Source organism: Bubalus kerabau, chromosome 16 (assembly GCF_029407905.1).
Source record: "Bubalus kerabau isolate K-KA32 ecotype Philippines breed swamp buffalo chromosome 16, PCC_UOA_SB_1v2, whole genome shotgun sequence".
Classification (NCBI taxonomy): Eukaryota; Metazoa; Chordata; class Mammalia; order Artiodactyla; family Bovidae; genus Bubalus; species Bubalus kerabau.
The window spans coordinates 14,172,639-14,197,709 of record NC_073639.1 but is presented as its reverse complement, the minus strand read 5'-3'; the positions used below and the strand labels follow the sequence as shown (position 1 = coordinate 14,197,709).

Here is a 25,071-nt window from a genome sequence, read left to right as displayed (position 1 = left end):
GTAGTTTGGTGTTAGTGTATATAAAAGCCACAAAATTCTATATATTGATTTTGTATTGCAACTTTAATGAATTCATTTATTCTAACAGTCTTTTTTTTGATGGAAGCTTTAGAGTTTTCTATATATGGTATTATGTCATCTGTGGATAGTGACAGTTTTATTTCTTCCTTTCTAGTTTTGATGTCTTTTATTTCTTTTCTTACATAATTATTGTGACTAGGACTTTCAGTACTGTGTTCAATAAAAGTAAGGTGAGAGTGGGCATCCTAGTCTTGCTCCTAATCTTCAGAAGAAACTTTCAGATTTCCACTGTTAGAATATGATGTTAGCTGTGAATTTGTCACATATGGCCTCAGTTATGTAAAGGTTCATGCCCTTTACATGCACTTTGTTGAGAGTTGTTACCATAAATGGATGTTGAATTTTGTGAAATGCTTTTTTTGTCATCTATTGAGATGATCATATGGTTTTTATTCTTTAGCTTTGTTAATGTGATGTATCATATTGATTGATTTATGGGTTTGGAACCAATCTTACATCCCTGGAATAAATCCTAATTGATAATGATGTAAGATCCTTTTAATCTGTTGTTGACTTTCATTTGCTAAGATTTTGTTGAGAATTTTTTTCATGTATATTCATCAGGTATTGGCCTGTAATTTTCTCTTTTTTGTGGTGTTCTTATTTGGTTTTGGCATCAGGGTAATTCTGGCTTCATAAAAAGTACATGAAAGATTTCTCTCCTTTTCATTTTTTTTTTTTTGGAAATGCTTGAGCAGGCTGGGTTTTAAATCTTTGAGTGTCTTGTAGAATTTGCTAGTGAAGCCATCTGCCTGGGTTTTTGTTTGTTGAGAGATTTTTGATTACTGTTTCAACCTCCTTACTAGTAATTGATCTAGTTTAGATACTCTCTTTTTTCATGATTTAGTGTTAGAAAATTGCATGTTTCTAGGAATTGATCCATTTATTTTAGGTTGTCCACAGTTTGTTAGTTTATAATTGTTTGTAGTAGGTTTTCACAATTCTTGGTGTTTCTCTAGTTGTTACTTCCCATCTTTCATCTCTGATTTTATTTAGTTGAGTCCTCTCTTTTTTTCTCAGTAAGTCTAACTAAAGGCTTGTCAGTTTTTGTTTGTCTTTTCAGAAAACCAGCTTGTAGTTTCACTGATCTTTTCTATTGTTTTTTTTCATCTCTGTTTGATTATATTCACTCTATTATTCCCTTCCTTCTACTGACTTTGGACTTTTTTCTTTTTCTAGTTTCTTTAGATGTGAAATTAGGTTGTCTAATTGGAAATTTTCTTATTTCTTAAGGTAGGCCTGTTTTGCTGTGAACTTTCTTTGCTGCAACTCATTGATTTTGGCATGTTGTATTTCTCTTTTTATCTCTAAATATTTTTTCTCTCTCCTTTGATTTCTTTGATGCATTGGTTCCTCAGTAGCCTACTTACCATCATGATTTTGTGGATTTTACTTTTTTTTTTCCCCCTTGTGATTGATTTCTAGTTTCATGCCCCTGTGGTTGGAGTAAATGCTTGATGTGTAATTTCAGCCTTGAAACTAGTGAAATAACATGTAACCTTCTTGGAGAATGTTCCACGTGCACCTTAAAGGAGTGTATATTCTGCTTTTGGTTGGAATGTTCTGTATTTGTATTAAGTCCATCTGATCTAATGCATTGTTTAAATTCAGTGTTTCCTTATTGATTTTCTGTCTGGATGATCTACCCACTGATGTAAGTGAGGTGTTAAAGTCCCCCACTATAATTGTATTGCCTTTATTAATCTCTTTGTATGCCCATTAATACTTGCTTTTGTATATCTTGTGCTCCTCTACTGGGTGCTTATACGTTTATAAATCTTATCTCTTCTTGCTGTATTAACACCTTTGTCATTATATAATGCCCTTCTTTGTCTTTTATTACAGTCTTTGTTTTAAAGAACATTTTGTCTGATATGAGTAGAGTTTCCTTCAGCTTCCTTTTATTTCCATTGAAATGTCTTTTTTATGTCCTTTCACTTTGAGTTTATATGTACCCTGTCTTCTGAAGTCTGTCTCCATTCAGTCCTTCTCTCTTTTGATTGTAAAATTTAGTCTTTTTACATTTAAAGCAATTATTGATAGGAATGTACTTATTGCCTTTATGTTAATTGTTTTCTGGCTGTTATTGTAGTTCTTCTCTGTTCCTTTTCTCTATTAATAGCTTCTTTTGTCTTGGTGGTTTTGTGTTGTGTGTGTGTGGTATATTGACATTTCTTCATCATTTTCTTTTGTGTGTTCACTGTAAGCTTTTTCTCATGGTTTCAATGAGATTCATGTATAACATTTTCATAGTAGCCCATTTTAAGTTGATAGCCACAGCCTATTTTAAGTTGATAGCTGCTTAAAGTTTTGGAATGTGTCCAAATTTATCTTTTTACTCCCCCATCACATTTTATACCTTTGAAAAAAAGTTATTTTAGTAACTTTTAATTAATTGATTTAATTTTGGCCACACTGCACATCATGTGGGATCCTAATGCCCTAGCCAGCGATCGAACCCATATTCCCTGCACTGGGACACAGAATCTTAACCACTGGACCAGGGAAGTCCCCACATTTTATACTTTTGATGACACATTTTACATCTTTTTATTTTGTGCATCTTTTAACTAATTATTTTAATTTTAGTTAATTTTACTACTTTTGTCTTTTAACCTTCATATTTGTGTTTTAAGTGGTTGATTCATTATTATATGTTTACCTTTTCCAGTGATCATTTTACTGTTATATGTTATCTCATTATTAGTGCCATTTCTTTTCAGCTTGAAAAATTCATTTTAGCATTTCTTATAGGGCTGATTTAGTGGTGATAAACTCCTTTAGCTTTAACTTATCTGGGAAACTCTTAATCTCTACTTCAATTCTGAATGATAACTTTGTGAGTACAGAATTCTTGGTTGGAAGCTTTTTTCTTTCAGCACTTTGAATATGTTGTATCACTCCCTTCTGGCCGAAGTTTCTGCTGAAAAATTTGCTAATAGCCTTATGGGGCTTTGCTTGTATACAACAAATTGTTTTTCTCTTGCTGCTTTTAGAATTCTCTCTTTATCCTTAACTTTTACCATTTTAACTGTATGTCTTGGTGTGTGTCCTTTTGGTTTCATCTTGTTTGGAACTCTCGGGCTTCCTGGACCCTTGGAAAGTCTGTTTCCTTCCACAGACTAGGGAGGTTTTGCAACCACTATTTCTTCAAGTAACTTTTCTGCCCCTTTCTCTCCCTCTTCTCCTTCTGGCACCCCTGTATATGAATATATTCTGCTTGATGTTGTCCCAAAGGTCCCTTAGCTTATCTTCACTTAAATTCTTTTTTTTTTTTTCTTTTTGCTGCTCTGTCTGGGTGAGTCCCATTGTTTTGTCTTCCAGCTTGCCGATTCATTCTCTAGCCTCATTTAGTCTCCTGTTGAGTCCTTGTAGTATATTTTTCAGTTTAGTGATAACTTATGTTTGGTACTTTCTTATTTTAATGTCTCTTTGTTGAAGTTCTCATTGTATTCATCTGTTCTTCTCCCAAGTTCAGTGAGTACCTTCTTGACTATTACTTTGAACTCTTGACAGGTAAATTGCTTATCTTTGCTTTCTTTTGTTCTTTTTCTGAGGCTTTGTCTTTTTCTTTAGTTGGAACATATTCCATTGTCTCTTCATTTTGTCTCATTTTGTGTTTGTTTCTATTACTGACTTAAAAAAATGCACAATGTGAAAGTTGTGAGTTTTATCTGGGGCAAAATGAGGACTATAGCCTGGGAGACAAAATTTCAGCCAGCTCTGAGAAACTGCTCCAAAGAGGTTGGGGGTATGGTGTGGGGGGAAGGTCAGTATATATGTGATTTCAGTAGAGGGGGAGTACATGCAGTAAAGCACATATTCTTCTTTTCAGAAGGTTTCTACTAATCACAAGGAGCCATTGTCACCATGAAGGAGTTTAGTGCTTTCCTAGATATGAGTAGATATAAGAATTGTGCTCATAAAATCAGCTCCTGAGAATATCTAGCTCTCTAAACACCTGTCCTGTCAGTTTCCCAGAGCACAGAGTGCCTCGTTTCTGCTCTCCACACCGTGAATTCCTTCCAGGGGGTACTGAAAATCAGCAACTGCAGCAGCTCATGATTTAATCCTTGTAGAGTTGGATGGCAGGTGTCAATTTGTAGTTGACATGCATTAGGTAAATCAGCTCTCTCTCCCTGAATTGAAGGAATGGCCTCATTTAGGAGATTCCCTGTGGGGCTCAGAAGTGTTTTCCTGACTGGCCCACCAGGGCTGGGTACTCAGGGAAGATTCACGGCGTGGGCAGCGTGTGCTCTCTTACGGCGGGACTGTGGCTCCCGCTGCGGTGTCTGGTGGATGGGGCTGGCCCCTCAACCCTTAGTACCCTTTCATATAAAGAGAGACTTTTGTTTGTTTTAATGTCCTCATATAAAAGGAAAGTTCATGAGGCTATATGAAGTATATTCTTTGCTATTTTCTATTCAAGGCAGAAGAAACATTTTAAAAGGAGGTTGGGAGTGAGTGAGAAGATTATCATCTGAATTTTGACTAAGCTCTCCAATTCTTCCTGTTTGCTAGCTCTAATTTTAAACAGAACTAGACATTCACAGGACTAGTTTTTATTTGTATCTTCTTGGGTAATTAGGTATTCTATGCCTATCTTCTTTTGTACATGATATAGCAGTTTGTTTGTTTAGACAACATAAAAAATATGACTTATAATGAGTTGAAAACAAAATCATCTTGCAAGCCAATTGGCAAGATTTGATATTATTTTAGAGTAGTTCTTGCTTGGGTATCGTTAGGTTGGCGCTTTCCCACTTGGATCCCCAGTGTGTTAACTGCAGCACATTTTGTTGAACATGTATCATAGTCCTGCAGTGTGGTGGAGAACATGATGGCAATGCAGAGCGTTGTAAGCAAAAATGCGAAGACACAACTGTCGAAGTGGAGATGGATTAACAATGAATCGGGACCATTTCTCTCCTTTCTTAAAGGAGGGAACCTCTCCTGATACGCGTTGGTCTCTAAAATCAGATGAGAACACATCTGTCAGTAGGAATCAAGAAGGCTTTTGAAAAAGGCTGGGTTGATAATTTAAGCTTAGGTTGCTTGGGCTTGAGTCAGCAGTAGGAATTGAAAATAAATAGTTGTCTGGTAGAGATGTTTAAGCAGGTTTGCGACTTCTGCGCTGATCAGATGTGGAAGATGAAGGCAGGTCATTAAAACAGACGTCATCAACAGCAGTTTAGGCTCGTAGGTAAATCTATTCCTTGTGTTTATGTTTTAGTCTGGTCTGGAGGCTTTTTTAAAATAAAAATATTTGGACCATCTTCTCATCAAAAGGAAGAAATCATCTCATTTTGTTAGTGCCATCAGTACATATTGTTATGTATAACTGCTTTAGAAAATAGGTTTGGTATAAGTAGTGTATATAAAAACCAGTGGATAGAGAAATATTACATAATGACTAAAATGTTGTCTTCCTAGAGAAAGTATAGTGTCATAAATTATGAACAGTGTATTATAGAACTCAGTTCTCTCCTACTTTGCCTCACAGACATATCCATTCATTCATAGGCTTTTGTAAAGGACAGGCAGCACCCACCACACTCAAAGATGGTTATTTCAGTAGAAGTCAAGGATAGAAGGCTGACAGTCATGGCAGCTATGCACTCCCCAATCTCAGGCCCAACAGAGTATCTTTAGAGGAATAAAGGAGGAGTTTGGGATTGACGTGTACAACTGCTAGAGTTAAAATAATCAACAAGGACCTACTGTATCACACAGGGGACTCTACTCAGTACTCTGCAATAACTTAAATGGAAAAGGAATTTGAGAAAGAACAGATACCTGTGTGTGTACAACTGAACCACTTTGCTGTACACTTGAAACTAACACGGCATTGTTAATCAACCATGTGTGTGCTCAGTCGTGTCTGCCTCTTTGTCACCCCATGGACTGTAGCCCACCAGGCTCCTCTGTCCATGGACTTCTCCAGGCAAGATTACTGGAGCAGGTTGCCATTTCCTTCTCCAGGCCATCTTCCCGACCCAGGATTGAATCTGAGCTTCTTGCATCTCTTGCATTAACAGGCAGATTCATTACCCCTGCACCACCAGGGAAGCCCATCTATATGGGCTTAATCAACTATACTCTGATATTTAAAAAAAAAAAATGACCTTCATGAAAGCATGCTTTTGTAAGTAAATTGTTACTACCCCATACTCTCTCAAATTGTACCAGGGCCCTTATGTGAGAGAAGAACTGATGTAAAACCTTGGTTGATGTGGATTTTCAGAGCTATTGGCATTTCCTTGTAGACATATCTGTTCAGTTTGCATAGAAGGATAACCAACCCAAGTAACTGGTCCCAGATGGTCTTTGTCTTAGGCTTGGTCATCTTCTCTTGATTCTTGACATTTTTATTTTTTGCATGACCCTTCAGGGGTGGACCCTGGATAATAACTTCCCGAGGGTCAAGACCTCTTGTCACCTTCTCAGAGCAAAGTCACGGTTCCGTAGCATGGAATTACCGCATTGTGAAGTTAAATCTAAGCCCGCGCTTGGCTCAGTGACAGCCTATGTAGACAGATTATGTCTCACTATTACAGTGATTAGATCAGTGGGTTGGAAAAGGCAGCCGGAATGTCAGGGCTGTGACTGAATTGTGGCCTGCCCATAAATCATGCACGCAGCCTCCTCTGCATGGGTGTCTCCCCAGATGCCTCCCTGAAGCTCTGCCCCCGGCGTATTAGCGGCAAAGCACGAGGCAGCTTCTTATATGACTTCCTCTATAATCTTAACTGTGCTTCTGTGTGGGATGAACATTTCCCCCTTTCTCTGGAGGGGGGAAAAAAGGCTTATTTAATGCCTTAAAAAAATATATAGCTGCTTCTGTGGTGAAAATAAGTTCATGGCAGGTAACTTGAATTTATAGAAGAGAGAAGAAGTCTTTCAAGCTTGTCTCCCTGTGGTGTGGGTTTTTTTCTTCACTTCTAATAGCTTTTATTTTAATTTCTAGTTCTGAATTCAAGCAGCTGTCACTCTCTTTATAGCCCCCTTTGAAATGCTTACAGCGTAGGAGGTAGCTGGGCTGTCTAAGAAACATCTTTTCAAACCAACCAAAGTATTGTTTATCCTGAATGAAATAGATTTTTTAAGGCTGTCAGGAGTGACTGATTTGAAACATTTCCTTTGGTAGCCAGGAAGATGAAGAGAAATCTTGAAGGGAAAGGTATTATCTCAATGTGGCCGAGTCCAAGTGACTTTGATTGCTCAGAAAACTCTTATGGACCCTGATAAAAATTACCAGGCACCCAGGACTTCCCTGATGGTCTAGTGGTTAAGACTCTGCACTTTGACTGCTGGGTTCCAGGTTCAATTGGTGGTCAGGGAACTAAGATCCCCAAGGTGTGCAGAGGAGCAAAAGAAAAATTTTACCCGGAGTAAAGAGTGCCATATACAATTACTATAACCAAACAAACCTGTGGCCAGTTAATTTGTACTTACTAAATCCTTCCCAGCTATTGAAGAAAAAAAATGACTTGGGGTTGACTCAACTGTGGAGACTACTCCTATAACCAGTTGTCTTCTTGTATCTTTTCATGAACCCGGGGTTGCAACTTAGCAGCCTGGCTCCTCCTAAATGCTCATTCTACTTCACATGGCATTCCTGTGTGTCTTCTGAGCCAGTATTTGGAAGTCCAGTGTCACTGTTGGATAGGGGAAAAAAAAATCTTCAGTGAAGATTTTTACAGTGAATTATACGTCTAATATTTTGCGGGTACTAATATTTGTTCTCTGAACTCAGCAGCATGAGTTTTTGAGCTTGAAATGTGATGATGGTCATGGTTTTATTTTTCTCTTTGGGTCAAAATAGAAATAGTGACTCTGTAATTCTCTGGTTATTACCTTAATCATTTCAAAGGTGGACTCTTAACATTTTTAATGCTTACTGTGAGAATAGAATATACAATTGAGAGGGTAACACTACTGCAGAGGTACAGATAGCATATTACATGCCAGCTACTGTTGTTAGCAATATTTGTTAAACTTACGTAGTCCTTATAACAATCCTTTAGGTGGTACTACTATTGGTATTTTATAATTGAGGAAACTGAGACTCAGAGAAGGTTCAGTAGCTTACTTAGGTCTCCCAGCTGGTGAGGGACAAACCCAAGATTGACCAGTCAGATCCCACAGTCTGGGCTCCTTACCACTCTGCTCAAATACAAACCCAAGTGCCTCAACACGGGGTCTTCTCTTCTCTGGAGTTTTCCACGACCAATCTTTTCTGAGCTATCATGTGCCTTTCAAGCACTATGTTGGTTTACTTTTTTAATTTTAAGAATAATTCTTAGTTTTTTCATTAGAAACAAAGTTATAAAGAAATCAGAGTGATGATTGAAAGAGATGGAGAAGAAAGGGCCAGAAAAACATCTATTTCTGCTTTATTGACTATGCCAAAGCCTTTGACTCTGCAGATCACAATAAACTGTGGAAAATTCTGAAAGAGATGGGAATACCAGACCACTTGACCTGCCTCTTGAGAAACCTGTCTACAGGTCAGGAAGCAACAGTTAGAACTGGACATGGAACAACAGACTGGTTCCAAATAGGAAAAGGAGTATGTCATGGCTGTATATTGTCACCCTGCTTATTTAACTTATATGCAGAGTACATCATGAGAAATGCTGGGCTGGAGGAAGCACAAGCTGGAATCAAGATTGGTGGGAGAAATATCAATAACCTCAGATATGCAGATGACACCACCCTTATGGCAGAAAGTGAAGAAGAACTAAAGAGCCTCTTGATGCAAGTGAAAGAGGAGAGTGAAAAAGTTGGCTTAAAGCTCAACATTCAGAAAACTAAGATCATGGCATCCGGTCCCATCACTTCATGGCAAATAGATGGGGAAACAGTGTTTAGACTTTCTTTTTCTGGGCTCCAAAATCACTGCAGCTGGTGATTGCGGCCATGAAATTAAAAGACGCTTACTCCTTGGAAGGAAAGTTATGACCAACCTAGACAGCATATTCAAAAGCAGAGACATTACTTTGCCAACAAAAGTTCATCTAGTCAAGGCTATGGTTTTTCCCGTAGTCATGTTTGAATGTGAGAGTTGGACTGTGAAGAAGGCTGAGTGCCGAAGAATTGATGCTTTTGAACTGTGGTGTTGGAGAAGACTCTTGAGAGTCCCTTGGACTGCAAGGAGATCCAACCAGCCCATCCTAAAGGAGATCATTCCAGGGTGTTCATTGGGAGGGCTGATATTGTGAAGCTGAAATTCCATTACTTTGGCCACCTGATGGCGAAGAGTTGACTCATTTGAAAAGACCCTGATGCTGGGAAAGATTGAGGGCAGGAGGAGAAGGGGATGACAGAGGATGAGATGGTTGGATGGCATCACCGACTCGATGGACATGGGTTTGGGTGAACTCTGGGAATTGGTGATGGACAGGGAGGCCTGGCGTGCTGTAGTTCGTGGGGTGGCAAAGAGTCGGACACGACTGAGGGACTGAACTGAACTGAAGTGAGGATGGTTTTAAATCCAGGATACAATACACTGCTACAAAAATGGACCCCCAAGGAAAAGAGGGATGCTCATTTTTATGGGCAAGGAGGAGGGAAAATAGTAATTTTATTTCAGTATTATATGTGTTTTATCGTGATGTTTGTACCCATTTACCTCAGTGAACAAGTGTCTGGACTTATGTTAGTTGTAATAAAGTGAAAAGTCTGCATTCAATTCCATTGCTTCAGTCCCAGCCCCCCAGGTGCACCTGCAAACCAGATCTGTAACCACTGCCATTAACAGGTTGAGCCATGCCTAGTGCCATCTCTCAGTTCTGAAGTTATCTAGTATCAGCAATTTCAATTTGTTTTTTCATTTAGTGCTTCAAAATAGTAAAGCAACATTAATTTCATGTCATTTCAGCCTATAGTTTCGTGAAAGTGAAGTCGCTCAGTCGTGTCCGACTCTTTGCGACCCTGTGGACTGTAGCCCACCAGGCTCCTCCGTCCATGGGATTCTCCAGGCAAGAGTACTGGAGTGGATTGCCATTTCCTTCTCCAGAGGATCTTCCCGACCCAAGGATTGAACCCAGGTCTCCCGCATTGCAGGCAGACGCTTTAACCTCTAAGTCCTTTCAAAGTTGAAATTCCAGATTGGATCGCTAGCCACTGTTATGAGTAGGGTCGTTCCATGTGAAACTGCCCTGCTGTTTGTCCGTGTCAAAAATGATTGAATAGCAGCCGTTTGACATGGTTCAACCTGTAGTTTATTTTTTTCTTCTAGAATCTTTCATATATATATATATATATATATATATATATATATATATATAAGCATATAGTTTTGTCCTTTATTTAAAAAAAGAACTACAGTATATCTGGTGTTGCTTTTCATGCCCGTATAGAGCTCTCTCCTTTTATATTGCTGCGTATCATTCCTTGTGTTCTCTTGTGTGGTGTGCTCCTAGAAGCCTTGTGTTCTACAGCCAAACACAAGCAATGTAGGTCCCGTACTAACCACACACCGGCTTCTCACCTTCCAAGGATGAGACACACACACACACACATGTGTCCACAGAAATAATACACATAGTGTGTTTTTGAGTGGCTAAAGTAAGTTCTAAAACAGAATTTCAGAATCACCTCCCTTCTAAAAGGAAAACTAAGTGAATAAGTGTATAAGCATAGAAATAAATCTGGAAGAGTATTAGTCAGCTATGACAGTAGTTATCCTTAGAAAGTGAGAGTCTGATTTTTATCTTTAAACATACCTTTTTTTCCTTGTCATTACATACATACATAAATGCGCATACACATACAACATGCATACAGGTATGTGTAGTTAAGTTATAATAGTTTCAGCCTAACTGATGTAAGCTGTGCTTACTATTTGGTGTCTTGGGTGTAAGTTGAAGATTTTGAAGTAGAAAACACGAAGCAAAGCCCAAGGAGAAACATATGGAGTCCCACCAGCCTGAGCTGACCTGGAGAAACTTCCGTGGCCGCACACTGAGAATGGGGAGCCCTCCCTGCTTGGTGTTTTCATGTTGGGTTTAATGCATCTTTCCTCTCCCCACTGGGCTGCTCTCACGGTCTCCTTGCCCTGGCATTTTGGGGATCAGTATTACTGGAAATCCCTGCAGAAGGAAATGGCAACCCACTCCAGTGTTCTTGCCTGGGAAATCCTATGCATAGAGGAGCCTGGCAGGCTACAGTCCATGGCGTCACAGAAGAGCTGGACACAGTGACTGAGCGCAGCGTATTTGTGGAAATACTTAAGACAGCAATGAGTTTTATTGAATGGAGCAGTATTTGTGGTTAAGTTTGGATGTAACCTAACCTGGATTTCAGTCCCTGTCCTCTTCTTCTTTTCTTTTATGACCTAGGCAAATTCCCCTCCAGGCCTCATGAGTTTGGGTTAGTAAACTTTCACATGGCTTTTGCCAAGAACAAATGAGTTAATGGCTGTAAGCACCCAACATTTAGGACATACTCACTCTTGCCTGGAAAATCCCATGGACGGAGGAGCCTGGTAGGCTGCAGTCCATGGGGTCGCTAAGAGTCAGACACGACTGAGCAGCTTCCCTTTCACTTTTCACTTTCATGCATTGGAGAAGGAAATGGCAACCCAGTCCAGTGTTCTTGCCTGGAGAATCCCAGGGATGGGGGAGCCTGGTGGGCTGCCGTCTATGGGGTCGCACAGAGTCAGACACAACTGAAGTGACTTAGCGGCAGCAGCAGCAGCAGCAAGAATTTTAGCTTACATTTTCCTGAGGACAAATAGAGGAACTATTTGTACTTTCTATGTAAGTTTCCAAGAAAATATAACTTAGTCATTTGTTTTTGGTTATTTTTGTCCAGCTTAGTAAGGAGACTTATAGGTTGCTACTTAAGGTCTTCATCTGGCAAAAGATAATTTATGTTGTTCAGGGGAGAAGAATGGAAGGGAGGAGAACAGGTAAATAGCTAGGAATCCAACAACCCTCCTTTCTCAGCTGGACTGGAAGGTGTTCTGAGCACAGTGCTCTAAATTTCCTGAGCTGTCAAAATGTCAGGCTTCCTCAGAAGTTTATGGAAGACAGCTTGATTCAGTATCTGATTACTTTTTGGTTCCTAAGGACAATAATAGATGGCAGTCATATTTTTTGTTTGTTTATATAGGCAGAAATCTCAATCTGTAAATAATGCCTGAGGACTGTGATTATGATATAAAAACGTTCTCTGCTTTACAGAGTAAAGCAATTTGCTTTGACTTCTGTTGACATTGCAACTGAACTGGTCTTACTCACTTTGTAATTGAATTGCTGCAGACTTCCATTGACCTTTGTAAGTAGCAGAGGTGGTTCCTGGAGTGGTAACCTAATGCCTATTAGCTGCTGCTCTAACATTATAATTGGGTCTGTGTTTTATGTCATGTGATTAGAACACAGCTGATTCTCTCATCAGCTTTTCCCAGCTTACACTTTTGGCATATCTTAGCCATTCAGTAGCTTTTCAGGCAAGCATTATGTTCCATTTTTAACATCTTCAGGCCGTAGAAAATAAAATCTGCTTTATAATTGTATGGAAATTTCATTACATCTTTTTGTGCCTTAATGTGACAGGAGTTTACTTTTATTCTGATTTGCTTTGTGTGTCGGTGGGGAGGATGCGTCTCTGTGTGTACTTTTGTTTTTTTGACTTTGGGGACTGAGGGTGGGAGGCTATTCCATTAGAGTCACATTTTGCTTTTTTAGACACTATTTCAGATAAAGAAAGTATATTGCCGAAGTGAATTTTTCTTAGCTAGACCCTGAGTGTCATTAATTTGCATGTTATTAACTTCATCATGGTTCCCATTGTGGTTTGTTTTGTTCCATGAGGCCAAATGAAATGAGAGGAACTGAGACATCTTGCCCCCCACTCAGCATGGCATTGCATTGACTTGCAGCAGAGCCAAGAATTGGGGTCACTGGGACTTTAGGAACCTTTCTTTCCACTTGACAACTAGAACTGGTCTCTCAGTGCACCTTTCACTGCTGAGAAGTAAATTAGTGTTCTTTCCATAATGGACAGTTGGCTGAGTTAATTTCTTATAGTCCCCTCCCCTCTCTTTCCCTGATGGAGGACTTAGGATAGATTTTCTAATCAGAGAATCCAGACTTGTTTTCTCATAGTAATCATTTACTACCTACTAATCTATGGATAGCAAAGGAGAATTCCCTTTGCATGGGAGGGTGGGATTTGCTCTTTTTAAAGAAACGTTCCCCATCATATTAGCGATTATAAAAGTTTAATTTTAAATTCAAACTTTGAGTTTCCTAACCTATCTTTAGTATTCTAATTAGTTTAAGACAGAAATTGCACGTATGGGCAGGTACACATGGAGTTGTGTGCATGTGTGTGTACACTTTTTCAGTTAATTAAAGCTGATGTTTAAGATGTAACTCTTTTGGCCTGTGTTTTGAGAAGGATAAGAATACCTGGCCTGGAAACTATATCAGCTTTAATTTTTGTCTTGCTTTGGACGTCTTTTCCTCTCTGTTGATCTTACCTGTTTAATGCCGCTATCGACAGCTCTCATAAGGCCAGTTCTCTTAATTCCTTGGCCATTTTAGTTGATATGGACCAGCATATGCACAGCTGTGAAGGCAGTGCTGGGTTTTCTTTGGCTCTTAGGTGTTAATGGGGTTTGGGACCTGATCCTGTCACTTCTCAGCCATGCCACTCACAGACTCCTCTGCTGTACACTGGTCATTCTGTGTGTATGCTGCGGCTTTCAGTTCTAGAAGCTCATGGAACTCCATGAGGCCCTGGGTGAGTGTTCAAGTAGGTTATGAAGAAACAAGCCTGTTCACTTTTTCTCACCACCAGAGTGGACCACTTGATAAAACCAGGCCTAGATAGCCCAGTTAGGTAAGACAGGCTGTTCTATGTTATTGGAGTGTATGTAGGCTTTTCCCATTTCCCTCAGTCTCACAGTAAATTTGACTATCTGGTCACCCTCGTATCTGCATGTTAGTTGTTATGGTGATGCTAGCGCTAAGGACCAGATGCAAAATCAAAATGCTGGACAAAACTGTAATCCTCCCTTTGAAGCAGGAGTTGTGCTCCAGCTTCTGTTGTGAAAGTCGTGCTCCTTTACTCAGAGTTGGAACCCTTGAATGTTCCATTGTTTACAGCAGTCTCACCCAGTAATTTGAAAGCAAGAAGACATTATGCTGTACTTTCAAGACTTAGGTGGGTAGAGTAAGGCCGTGAATGACTCAAGTGTTCTTGAGTGTCCTTGTTAAAAGTAGAGTGCTATCCTAAGTAGGTGAGTATTCTGATCCAACATAATTCTATGAGGTCTCATTCCTCATGAGTTAAGTAGTATACTTTGACTTTTATTAACCACATTTCAGGGCTTCTGTGGTGGCTCAGACGGTAAAGATTCTGCCTGCAATGTGGGAGACCCAGGTTCGATCCCTGGATCAGGAAGATCTGCTGGAGAAGGAAATGGCAGCCCACTCCAGTATTCTTGCCTGGAGAACTCCATGGACAGAGGAGCCTGGCAGTCTACAGTCCATGAGGTCCCAAAGAGTTGGACACGACTGAGCAACTAACACACATTCACAGCTGCATGTCAGGGACTAGCACTGCTCGGTGCATGCTGCTCTCCCTGTGCACGAAGTCATTAGAGGACGAATTGTGGCTGAATCCTTTGATGTCTGTCGGCCTTAAAAGCGCATTGTCAGTCCACATCCCACATCCCATCTGCTATATTGGCCTTATGAAGGTTGATGGGGGCGTTTTTTTTTTTCTTGGACAGTGTTGGGTCTTCACCGCTCTGCATGGGCTTTCTGTGGTTGCGGCGAGCAGGGGCTGCTCCTTGTTGCAGTGCCTAGGCTTGTCCTTGCGGTGGCTCCTCTTGTTGCGGAGCGCAGGCTCTAGGTGCATGGGCTTCATGTAGAGGCACATGGGTTCAATAGTTGTGGCTCGTGGGCTCTGTAGTTGTGTTTGTGGTGCTCAGGATTGGCTGTTCTGCAGCACGTGGAAACCTCCCAGACCAGGGCTCAAACCTGTAGCCCCTGCATTGGTAGGCGGACTCCCATCCACTGTGCCACCAGTCTCATATAGCTGAAGCTTCACACTGGCTCCTAGACAGGTTTAGCTTTATGTATGGAGGTCACTTCCATATTTGTTCAGCATTAGCTTTTGTTTACTGGAGAAGGCAATGGCAACCCACTTCAGTACTCTTGCCTGGAAAATCCCATGGACGGAGGAGCCTGGTAGGCTGCAGTCCATGGGGTCACTAAGAGTTGGACACTACTGAGCGACTTCACTTTCATGCATTGGAGAAGGAAATGGCAGCCCACTCCAGTGTTCTTGCCTGGAGAATCCCAGGGACAGGGGAGCCTGGTGGGCTGCCGTCTATGGGGTCACACAGAGTCGGACACTACTGAAGCGACTTCGCAGCAGCAGGTTTTGTTTACAAGGTCAAGTCCACCGCATATTGGGTAAAGGGGAGGGTTTGGTTTATTCTGCTTTACACTAGTCAGTGCAGTTTTAGAAACTAGTTTTTGACATGATGAAATACGGCAACTCAGACTTCATTTTAGCAGAGTAAGAATTATTTAGTCAGAGTATCTGTGAAATGAGTTTGGGAATACTGTTCCTGATACCAGGCACCCCTCTCCTTTTCATTACACTGCATGTCCCGGGTGACCTTAGGAGGAACGACCACTGTGGCTCGAAGGACATTTTATTGATGTCATAATATCTACCACATGATGGAAACTAGGGCAGCATGACTATTTTCTGCTTAGTTCAAAGGTTGTGTTTTGAACAGGCTTATATAAGTTAGCAAAACAAACAAAACTCTCCTCCTGCAGCATTTCATCATCCCCTCCCAGTTTCAGCCTCTTTGCATTTAGCTTCATTACAACCATTTGTCTGCTCCTGTGACTTGTACCCAGACATGTCTTTCCTTGGGGATAGCCTTTCTCAGTCTGCTCTGAAGTTGCAGATGCTGCGTGCTCTTCAGCTTCAGACATAAAGCCTAAATGTTTGACACCTGAGTCTTCCTTGGGAGCAGCATCATGAGAACACACATACCAAATGGACAAAGAAGATGTTGACGCGCTAAGCAAGACATTATTGGTTATTATTGGGAAGCCCTGTTTAACAGATAGAGAATGCAGAATGACAGAATGAATGCACGCACAAGGGGAGAGGGATTTGAGGTGTCTGTTACCACATCAGCTTTCCAGCCCCTGCTGGGGAAGGAGTACACCTGGTTTTGGTAGAAGCCACTCGACAGAGGAGCCTGCCGGGAATACAGTCTGTGGGGTCACAGAGAGTCAGAATTGACTGAGCATGCAGCACTCATACGTGTACACTCAAAAATAAAACAGGTTATTTTAGCCTTGAGGTTTATTTCTCTATACTTAGGTAGTGAATTTTTATATGTCTGATTATATTTTCTAGTCAATTTCCATTGTGATTTTAGAGATTTTTTTTCCCCCCTAAGGAAGTCGTACATACCAATCAGTAATAAAAATAGCAGTTAAGAATATTAGTTTTTTACTTTAAGGAATAGCCTGTGTATATTAATTATAGTATACAGGTAATCCTTCTTGAGTGAGTACACTAAAATATAAAATACATCAAATAGATTTTAATAAATTCTAGTTTTTAGGGTTTACTGTGATTGAATTTAACTTCAATATTCAATCATGATGACCCTTTCACTATCACTATTTAGGAAAATTGCCAATTTAAATATGGCATAGAAAATGTTCTGAATCTTCTTTTTTTCCTAATAAATATTTTAGAGCTCTAAAATTCTTCTTCTTGGTGTTATTGTGCTGTGTTTCACAAATTTTGATATGAAATATCTTTATCATTGAGTTCTAAATCTTTTTAAATTTCGATTATGATTCTCTTTTTAACCATATTTAGTTTAACAGCATATTGAAATCATAAAAATCTATCCTTTTATTAAGTTCTAAATATTTTACAATTTTGGCATGAGAAGAGAGTATGTATAATTTCATCCTTCAAAATATTTCCTTCAAAAACAGTTTGTTCTTATAAAATATTTATCCTCTGTTTCTTTCAAAGTATGTGTGTATAAAACAGAATGCTTGGCATTATTGATTACAGATACCTTAATTTCTCTCTCTTTTTGTCCTGTCTGATAGCACTGCCTGAGAAGAGTATGTTAAAATCTCCAATTGCAGTAGTTGATTTTTTATCTTTTCTGTACAGTTCTATATGTTGCTTGAGGCATATTATTAGGTATTTATCTTCTTGTTCCATAATCTTATCCCTTTATCAATGTAAAATGACCCTCTTTGTGTTTCATGTGTTTACTAAGGTCATTAACTTTATTTTGATTTATATTTGCCCAGGATAGCTTTATTTTTTTATTTTCAACCTTTGTCTTTTTGCTTTAAGTGTCTTGTAGTCAACACATTATTGGATTAAAAAAAATACATTGGAGAATCACTGCCTTTTAATTTGTGAGTTTAATCCATTTATATATAATATACTGCAGTTACCATTATGTTAGGATTTCTGTGATTTTACAGTTTTTACTTAATTATTTTTGATACCGTTTGCTTTTTAATTTTTTTCCTTTCCTCTTTTCTCTCTACTAAGCAAGTGTTCTTCTGCTCTTTCCACTAATGTATATTCTGTCTTTGTTTTTAAGGTAGCTTTGAGATTTGTGATCTCATTTATCTATTGGCTTCTTAAACTTGATGGCTGAGGTGGTAAAGAATCTGCCCACAATGCAGGAGACCCAGATTCAATCCCTGGGTTGGGAGATCCCCTTCAGAAGGAAATGGCTATGCACTCCCGTATTCTTGCCTGGAGAATTCCATGGATAGAGGAGCCTGGCAGACTACAGTCCATGGTCTCAAAGAGTTGGACATGACTGAGCAACTTTCACTTTTCTTAAACTCAACCATGTTTATTTCTCCATCTCTAATAAGATAAATAAGTAATGAACTCTACATTTCCTTTCTGGGCTGCCCACCCCCATCATGTTGATATGATTCTAGGTTTTGGATCAATTTGGTTATTTTTTCCTTTTTTCTTTTATCTTAAAGTTTTCAGAAGACAACAGTAGACATTGAAAATCTCATAGTGCTTCGTTTATTTAAATATTTGAAAATTGTCTTTTAAGACTGTTATCGCTATAGTTTTTTATGTGCCAAAGTTTGGGTGTTTGTATGTCTAATATGTTTATTATGCCCTCACATTTGAATGGCAGTTTGAGTATACAGTTGTATGCTCAAAATTCTCCTTCAGTACTTAAAACATATTGCTGTGAATTCAGTTTTACTGTTGAGAACTCTGATGTCATTCTGGGTCTTTTTAAAAAATATCTTCCCTGTCAGGATGCTTTTTATTTTCTTCTCCATATTTGATATTCTCAGATTCCTCAATAACATATCTTATGAGCACCATTTTCTTTATTTCCCTATTTGGTACTCTGAGTTCTTTATTAAATAGACTGAAGTCTTTCGAGGTCTTTCAGATTCTTTCATTTTGAGGAATTGGTCATTATCTCTTTAAATATGTCTTCTCAGTGTAGTTCTTTTTCTGGGGTCTGGATGTTGGCAATTTCACTTCTGTTTTATGTTACAGATCTCTAAATGCTGAATTTTTGTTGAGTTTGCTATCCTAGTTTTCCTTGTGTTCTTAGACATCGTAGGTACAAGTCCCTTGTTCAGGAGGGTTGTGTGTGTGCCTGTGCTTAGGATGGTTTGGAGTCTCCTTCTCTTCTTTTTTTTTTTTAATTTTATTTTATTTTTAAATTTTACATAATTGTATTACTTTTGCCAAATATCAAAATGAATCCGCCACAGGTATACATGTGTTCCCCATCCTGAACCCTCCTCCCTCCTCCCTCCCCATTCCATCCCTCTGGGTCGTCCCAGTGCACCAGCCCCAAGCATCCAGTATCGTGCATCGAACCTGGACTGGCAACTCATTTCATACATGATATTTTACATGTTTCAATGCCATTCTCCCAAATCTTCCCACCCTCTCCCTCTCCCACCGAGTCCATAAGACTGTTCTATACATCAGTGTCTCTTTTGCTGTCTCGTACACAGGGTTATTGTTACCATCTTTCTAAATTCCATATATATGCGTTAGTATACTGTATTGGTGTTTTTCTTTCTGGCTTACTTCACTCTGTATAATAGGCTCCAGTTTCATCCACCTCATTAGAACTGATTCAAATGTATTCTTTCTCCATTGTGTATATGTACCATAGCTTTCTTATCCATTCATCTGCTGATGGACATCTAGGTTACTTCCATGTCCTGGCTATTATAAACAGTGCTGCGATGAACATTGGGGTACACGTGTCTCTTTCCCTTCTGGTTTCCTCAGTGTGTATGCCCAGCAGTGGGATTGCTGGATCATAAGGCAGTTCTATTTCCAGTTTTTTAAGGAGTCTCCACACTGTTCTCCATAGTGGCTGTACTAGTTTGCATTCCCACCAACAATGTAAGAGGGTTCCCTTTTCTCCATACCCTCTCCAGCATTTATTACTTGTAGACTTTTGGATCACAGCCATTCTGACTGGTGTGAAATGGTACCTCATAGTGGTTTTGATTTGCATTTCTCTGATAATGAGTGATGTTGAGCATCTTTTCATGTGTTTGTTAGCCATCTGTATGTCTTCTTTGGAGAAATGTCTATTTAGTTCTTTGGCCCATTTTTTGATTGGGTCATTTATTTTTCTGGAGTTGAGCTGTAGGAGTTGCTTGTATATTCTCGAGATGAGTTGTTTGTCAGTTGCTTCATTTGCTATTATCTTCTCCCATTCTGAAGGCTGTCTTTTCACCTTGCTAATAGTTTCCTTTGATGTGCAGAAGCTTTTAAGGTTAATTAGGTCCCATTTGTTTATTTTTGCTTTTATTTCCAATATTCTGTGAGGTGGGTCATAGAGGATCCTGCTGTGATGTATGTCAGAGAGTGTTTTGCCTATGTTCTCCTCTAGGAGTTTTATAGTTTCTGGTCTTACATTGAGATCTTTAATCCATTTTGAGTTTATTTTTGTGTATGGTGTCAGAAAGTGTTCTAGTTTCATTCTTTTACAAGGGGTTGACCAGATTTCCCAGCACCACTTGTTAAAGAGATTGTCTTTAATCCATTGTATATTCTTGCCTCCTTTGTCAAAGATAAGGTGTCCATATGTGCGTGGATTTATCTCTGGGCTTTCTATTTTGTTCCATTGATCTATATTTCTGTCTTTGTGCCAGTACCATACTGTCTTGATGACTGTGGCTTTGTAGTAGAGCCTGAAGTCAGGCAGGTTGATTCCTCCAGTTCCATTCTTCTTTCTCAAGATCGCTTTGGCTATTCGAGGTTTTTTGTATTTCCATACAAATTGTGAAATTATTTGTTCTAGCTCTGTGAAGAATACTGTTGGTAGCTTGATAGGGATTGCATTGAATCTATAGATTGCTTTGGGTAGTATACTCATTTTCACTATATTGATTCTTCCAATCCATGAACATGGTATATTTCTCCATTTGTTAGTGTCCTCTTTGATTTCTTTCACCAGTGTTTTATAGTTTTCTATATATAGGTCTTTAGATTCTTTAGGTAGATATATTCCTAAGTGTTTTATTCTTTCCGTTGCAATGGTGAATGGAATTGTTTCCTTAATTTCTCTGTTTTCTCATTATTAGTGTATAGGAATGCAAGGGATTTCTGTGTGTTGATTTTATATCCTGCAACTTTACTATAGTCATTGATTAGTTCTGGTAATTTTCTGGTGGAGTCTTTAGGGTTTTCTATGTAGAGGATCATGTCATCTGCAAACAGTGAGAGCTTTACTTCTTCTTTTCCAATTTGGATTCCTTTTATTTCTTTTTCTGCTCTGATTGCTGTGGCCAAAACTTCCAACACTGTGTTGAATAGTAATGGTGAAAGTGGGCAACCTTGTCTTGTTCCTGACTTTAGAGGAAATGCTTTCAATTTTTCACCATTGAGGATAATGTTTGCTGTGGGTTTGTCATATATAGCTTTGATTATGTTGAGGTAGGTTCCTTCTATTCCTGCTTTCTGGAGAGTTTTGATCATAAATGGATGTTGAATTTTGTCAAAGGCTTTCTCTGCATCTATTGAGATAATCATATGGTTTTTATTTTTCAATTTGTTAATGTGGTGTATTACATTGATTGATTTGCGGATATTGAAGAATCCTTGCATCCCTGGGATAAAGCCCACTTGGTCATGGTGTATGATCTTTTAAATGTGTTGTTGGATTCTGATTGCTAGAATTTTGTTAAGGATTTTTGCATCTATGTTCATCAGTGATATTGGCCTGCAGTTTTCTTTTTTTGTGGCATCTTTGTCAGGTTTTGGTATTAGGGTGATGGTGGCCTCATAGAATGAGTTTGGAAGTTTACCATCCTCTGCAATTTTCTGGAAGAGTTTGAGCAGGATAGGTGTTAGCTCTTCTCTAAATTTTTGGTAGAATTCAGCTGTGAAGCCGTCTGGACCTGGGCTTTTGTTTGCTGGAAGATTTTTGATTACAGTTTCAATTTCCGTGCTTGTGATGGGTCTGTTAAGATTTTCTATTTCTTCCTGGTCGAGTTTTGGAAAGTTGTACTTTTCTAAGAATTTGTCCATTTCTTCCACGTTGTCCATTTTATTGGCATATAATTGTTGATAGTAGTCTCTTATGATCCTTTGTATTCTGTGTTGTCTGTTGTGATCTCTCCATTTTCATTTCTAATTTTATTGATTTGATTTTTCTCCCTTTGTTTCTTGATGAGTCTGGCTAATGGTTTGTCAATTTTATTTATCCTTTCAAAAAACCAGCTTTTGGTTTTGTTGATTTTTGCTATGATCTCTTTTGTTTCTTTTGCATTTATTTCCGCTCTAAGTTTTAAGATTTCTTTCCTTCTACTAACCCTGGGGTTCTTCATTTCTTCCTTTTCTAGTTGCTTTAGGTGTAGAGTTAGGTTATTTATTTGACTTTTTTCTTGTTTCTTGAGGTGTGCCTGTATTGCTATGAACTTTCCCCTTAGCACTGCTTTTACCGTGTCCCACAGGTTTTGGGTTGTTGTGTTTTCATTTTCATTCATTTCTATGCAAATTTTGATTTCTTTTTTGATTTCTTCTGTGATTTGTTGGTTATTCAGCAGCGTGTTGTTCAGCCTCCGTATGTTGGAATTTTTAATAGTTTTTCTCCTGTAATTGAGATCTAATCTTACTGCATTGTGGTCAGAAAAGATGCTTGGAATGATTTCTATTTTTTTGAATTTACCAAGGCTAGCTTTATGGCCCAGGATGTGATCTATCCTGGAGAAGGTTCCATGTGCGCTTGAGAAAAAGGTGAAATTCCTTGTTTTGGGATGAAATGTCCTATAAATATCAATTAGGTCTAACTGGTCTATTGTATCATTTAAAGTTTGTGTTTCCTTGTTAATTTTCTGTTTAGTTGATCTATCCATAGGTGTGAGTGGGGTATTAAAGTCTCCCACTATTATTGTGTTATTGTTAATTTCTTCTTTCATACTTGTTAGCATTTGTCTTACATACTGCGGTGCTCCCGTGTTGGGTGCATATATATTTATAATTGTTATATCTTCTTCTTGGATTGATCCTTTGATCATTATGTAGTGACCTTCTTTGTCTCTTTTCACAGCCTTTGTTTTAATGTCTATTTTATCTGATATGAGTATTGCTACTCCTGCTTTCTTTTGGTCCCTATTTGCATGGAAAATCTTTTTCCAGCCCTTCACTTTCAGTCTGTATGTGTCCCCTGTTTTGGTCCTTCTCTTCTTTCTTTCTTTCTTTCTATTCCATTTCTGGCTTTGCCTTTATCGGGTTCACCGGGTTGAACCAGGTGTTTTGGTTCAGAACCAGCGATTATTCCCGTACATAACTCTCATTCCGGGGAGGGGAGCACACAAGCTTACTAAACCCATTTCATAGGCAAGCAGGGCACTTAATCATAGATTTTTGACCTTCATTTAGTGTGGTGTCTCCCAACCCCTAATTTCACAACAGGGAGGCTGGTTCTACCCCTGAATCATGCCTGGTGTATTGTAGGTATATGGGTCTGAGGACACTGCAGGATTGAAATGTCAACTGGTTCTGCTGGTATTGATGAGTCCTGGAGCCAGTAGACTTCTGGCTTGAGCTCCCACTGACTTCTGAAACTATTTTCTTTTTATTTCTATTTCACAGAAATGTGAAGCAAGTTTTTCAACTACAAGTTTATTTTTAAAAAATAAAAAAGAGATCATTTCATTTTTGTTGTTCTGGGTATATGTGGGAAAAAATGTGGGTGTCCTTTTAAAATTTCATTGTCTTCTTGACTGAAAATTTCCTGACTGATCTTTATTATTACAGTGTTACTGTTGCTATAAGGACAGTTAGTGTTGCTATAAGTACAGTTACTTTGTTCTCAATAAATCTTTCTTTGATTCTAGTGACTAGCTGCTTGATATTTAGGAGCATCTAAGTTTATTCTGATCTGTGTTGTAAAAGTGTTAACTGTGTTGTTGTAAGTATAGTTACTTTGTTCTCAATAAATCTTTGGTTCTTGTGACCACTAGCTGCTCGATATTTAGGAGCATCTAAGTTTATTCTGATCTGATGGAAGGGGTGTTTGTGTGCCAGGGGAACTACAGAGGGAATCTGCTGTTGTCTTCCAATTAACCAAACGTGTAACTGGGGGGTTTGTCAAGAGTTAAGTTCAACTAATGCATTAGCTCTTTTTTTTTTTTCTTTCTTTCTTTCCTCTTTTCTGTCCATTTTCCTTTTCTTTCTTTCTTCTGCTAATTCATCAGCCAGGATTTTTGAGAGGTGTGGGGACATGGACCAGCCTTACTAGTGCAGATAGCCTGTCCCTGAGGAATAACAGAAACCTTCTACAGTTTCAGCTCATGCCCAGACATTCTAGGCTAAGTAGAAAACAGTTGGAGAGGGATTCAAAGGGAACCATCTCTGACTTTTTAATACTTAGGAAGTGTATTTGAGAGGCGGACAAAGAAGAAATCAATGAAATAGGAAGGATAACTGTGAGCCTCATTCCCTCCAACAATGCAACAGCAGTTCTGTTTAAGTGAAATTAGCAGAAGGTGAGTGGAGAGTTTCACCTTGTCATCATCAGACCAAGAAAGTTCAGTTGACTAGAGTAAAAGTTGGTTAGTATATTAGAATATAGGAGATAAACATCCTTTGTGTTAACTATGGTAGAATTATAGAGTTCTTCTTCCCTCTTCCTCCTCAGTTCTCTGCCAGTTATTGAAGATTGTTTTAGTCGCTCATGAGAACAAAGCACTTCTGCACATGCTCAGGGTCATAAAGGAATCAGAATAAGTAATGAATCTATTGGCTTGGTCAAAAAGTTTGTTCGAGTTTTTCCAGAAGCCATAACGGAAAAACTCAAATGAACTTTTTGGCCATCCCAGTAGCTGGCGTGAAAGGCATGTCCTCGTGAATATTTCTTTTGGTCCATTTTTTAATTTGAGTCTCTGTCTAGGGGGGAGTCCTAAATATTTATAACACTTCTCTCTCTACCAGAATGACAGCAATAACCACCACCACCACCAGTAAGGAGAAGCCTGCTCCTTACACTAAAGTTCCTCCAGGGTTCGCTTCCATTTTTACATCTTCTCCACTGCTCTCTCCATCCATTGCCATGACTTCACTCTACCCACATGCCTCTCACATCAATGAAACTGTCCCAGACCTCTCTGCAGGGCCCTGGAGCTGTTTAACCAGATCCCCTGGATCTGTTGCTCATCCCTCAAACCTAACATGTCCACAGCTGGTTTATGTCCCACACCCAGCTCACTTGCTCCTTGCTTTTCATTCCCCATTTCAATCGATAACTCTCCATTCACCCAGTTATCTAAGGCAAGAACTTGAGGGTCGTGTGCCTTGTACAGTACGTCCTCTACATATGAATGAGTTGTGTTCCGAGAACACATTTGTGAGTCCAACAAAGTTAGCCTAGGTTCTCAACCACCACAATTGCCTATATAGTACAGTGATGCAATAGGTTTATCATATCTTTCACAC

At 39.1% G+C, this 25,071-nt stretch overlaps 1 protein-coding gene across 13 annotated transcripts in view; it reads left to right on the top strand.

The window, feature by feature from the left end:
* The window catches only part of ARHGAP10 (Rho GTPase activating protein 10), a 390,783-nt gene that overhangs the window by 322,129 nt on the left and 43,583 nt on the right, over positions 1-25,071 (top strand). The gene's annotated exons all lie outside the window — the stretch shown is intronic.